Genomic DNA, 3,228 nt, shown 5'->3' with positions numbered 1-3,228 from the left:
ATTTATTTATTTATTATGGATTGCTGGTTTCATTTTTTAGTGTTTTTTATGTTCTCACATGCTATATTACTGCTTTGATTATTTACGGTTCTGCAGTTGGATGATTAATTCTATCTCCATTTTCAATGTCCTGCGGTTTCATCCTTTTACATTATTCCTGTTTCTCTATTTATTGAGTACAAGCAATCATTGGCTTAGACTTGATACAAATTTGCCCTTTGTGACACTTTGACTCTTCAGCCTTTGTTTAAGGTTTACTATTCACTGATATTTAACTGCCTTATTCCTTGTGGTTGGTTCATTTTAATTTTCAGTATTTTGCTCTGGAGAGTTGTGGATTTTTGTGGATCACTAGGTCCTGAAATTCAATGGAGTTTTCCCTTAAGTGTTGGCTTTTTATATTTGTTTGTTTTGTCTTATACTAATTCTTCCTCCTCTCGTTTCTTTCATCTGTTTTTTTTTTCTTCAATGAACATCTATTCATAGTACTGAACATCTTTGGCCGCCCAATCCTATTGTAGTATGACGATTTTTATTTTCATCATTGCATTTAGTATGTGTGTGCTCTTGGCTTTCTCTTTTGGGGTTGGTTATTTGGGTGGCTTTTACTTATGACTCTTCATATTTTCCCCTTAACTTTTTCATAATTTTGCTCTATTTTTCTAGTCTAGTTTTTACTTTGTCTTTGTTTGTTTTTTTCTTTTTTTTTTGTTTGTTTCTTTTAGGTACCACAAGTGTAATTTTAGCTCCTATATTGCTCCATCTTTTTCAATATTTGATTCCATTTTTGTTATTTTTAGGTAGCATTAGTACTGATAAAATGCCTACAGAGACTGAGGAGGAGTTACCAACCCCTACACCGGAGCCCAGTATCTCTGAGGAGGGCAACTTCCATTCCCAATACCAAGTATTGGGGACAATTGGGCAAGGGGGCAACGCCAAAGTCCTCCTGGCCCACCACCGGCTCACAGGAACCCCGGTGGCTGTCAAAGTTCTGCGAAAGGACAAGCAGTGGTTCCAGCCAGCCATGATGGAAGCAAACATAATGAGAAAGATCAACCACCCCAACATAGTGTCTCTCATACAAGTTATTGAAAAGGAAACGAGAATATACCTCATAATGGAGCTGGTGGAAGGCCAAGAACTCTACCAGTACATCAGAGAGTCAGGGCACATAGAGGAGGATGAGGCCCGGCAAATATTTGAACAGATATTGTCAGCAGTGAGCTACTGCCATGGAAAGGGGATTGTTCACCGAGACCTCAAACTGGACAATATAATGATTGATAAAAACAAAAAGGTCAAAGTCATCGACTTTGGGCTTAGCACCCAATTTCAACCTGGAAAAATGCTAAACCACCACTGCGGCACGTACTCCTTTGGTTCCCCTGAACTCCTCCTTGGCCATCGGTATGACGGGCCGAAGAATGATATGTGGATTATAGGAGTGGTCTTGTACTGTATGGTAGTGGGAAAGCTCCCATTTGATTCAGTGATCATCCAAGAACTGCAAAGACAAGTAGTGGCAGGGGTATATCCTGCTCCCTGTGGGGTTTCAAAAGAACTGGAGGACCTCCTTAGTAAATTACTGAGGGTAAATCCCAACTTTAGACCAACAGCAAGAAAGGCGATGAAACACCCTTGGTTCAAAGAACACTGGAACGGATTGATAGGTCCCTATGAAGAAATGCTTCCCCTCACACCAGACCCGGCCATTTTGGATGCCATGAAAAGCATTGGATTCCAAGCCTCTGTAGTAAAACACTCTTTAAAACAAAGAAAATATAATGAGGAAATGGCAACTTATTTCTTTCTACAAAAGCAGGCTCTCCAGGGGGATGGCTGCACAGCCCAGGCACAGCAAGTGAGTCCCGTTGCAGCACCATTCCCTAGCCTTGATCCTGCTGCTGCTTTTAGATTAGAACCAAAGAGGAGTGGAAGCCTGCCAGTCCTTGGCACCTTGCGGGTGTCATCCTCCCATGGTCACGTATCTCACTATGGCCAGAATGCTCATCCAAAAGGAGGCAAAAGATCCACTGTGGCTGGTCGTCTCAGGCCTCTACCGATGACACCTACACAGGACCACTATCACAAATGTGCCGTGAGTGTCCCATGTTTTCAAACAACAAGCATCTTCACTGAGAAGAGTAGCAATAAGGAAATCAAAGAAGACAACCCACTCTCCCACAGAGCCCCATTAGAGGATAAGCCCATCCCCAGCAGGGTCCGGCACAGAGGTTTTAAGGGGTGGACCAGGAATATAGCAAATGCCCTGATAAAGCTGTGTTGCTGCATGCCAAGGAGAAAGAAACCTCGCCTGGGGCAGAACAGAATCTCCCCCCAGAAATGAGCCACAGGGAGAGTCCAGAGAACAAGCAGCAGGCATAGCCCAGGTACCTTTGTGCTTTGTCCTTTTCAGTTTGCTCTATGCTGGTCCTTCCTCTGTCTCTGGTTTCCATTTTCCCCACAATTCTTACCTTGTATCTGCTCTAAGTTCTTTATGAGGTTTCCCCAACACCAAGCCTTCTCCCTCTTCTTGATTTCTCCTCTTCCCAGCAGGGACCCAATAGGATTGATGAGTTCCACACTCTACAGAGTTTTCTAGTTGGCACATCCCTTCAGATGGACTCCAGCTCCCCCTTAGGCCAATAGCTCCCACAGGGTGAGGACAAGAGTTTCATGGGCTCATGGACTCCTCCAGGGGCTACTGATCTTTTCACATGTGGTCATCAATCACAAGTGCTGCAGAACAGAGTCTTATGTTTTCAAATGTAACATCCCATTCCATTAAGCCTCAAAACTAATTTACAAGGTTTGTCATTGAATAAGTATCAACAACCTAGTTTGTGGTTTATAGTTGATGGTCACAATCCTGCATGCATGCATATTGATTTGCATACTGTTTTTTTTTGTTCCTAAGACCTAGTGATCTATTGAATTTTATAGGTAGTAGTTCTAAATGGTTTCTTTCAAAGACCTCAACTGAGAAGTAGAAAAAAGAAGTTATAATATAGTAAGGCAAATCAAAGCCCCAAATGGTAAGCTAAGAATTCTACCTCACTGTCTTTTTTGCTTGGAATAAATTGTCTTGTCTATTTCACAGTGTCATCTGGAAATTCTTTCATGTCCTCAGTATAAACAGTAGGTGATTTCAGACACATGGCAATGGAAAAGACACCAGCAGAAACTACAGCAGCAACAGGAGTAGCAACAATAGCAGAAGCAGCA

General features: G+C 42.3%; 1 pseudogene across 1 annotated transcript; it reads left to right on the top strand.

Moving 5' to 3' along the window:
- The first annotated feature begins 808 nt into the window (after positions 1-808).
- On the top strand, positions 809-2,371 carry LOC148007106 (sperm motility kinase Y pseudogene; annotated as a pseudogene). The gene has a single exon (XR_015646211.1). The product of XR_015646211.1 is annotated as a sperm motility kinase Y pseudogene (transcript).
- The last annotated feature ends 857 nt before the right edge of the window (positions 2,372-3,228 follow it).

This window comes from Rattus norvegicus, chromosome 1 (assembly GCF_021556685.1).
Source record: "Rattus norvegicus strain SHRSP/BbbUtx chromosome 1, alternate assembly SHRSP_T2T, whole genome shotgun sequence".
NCBI classification, from domain to species: domain Eukaryota; kingdom Metazoa; phylum Chordata; class Mammalia; order Rodentia; family Muridae; genus Rattus; species Rattus norvegicus.
The sequence above is the reverse complement of the archived record's forward strand: the minus strand, read 5'-3'. Positions and strand labels throughout refer to the sequence as shown.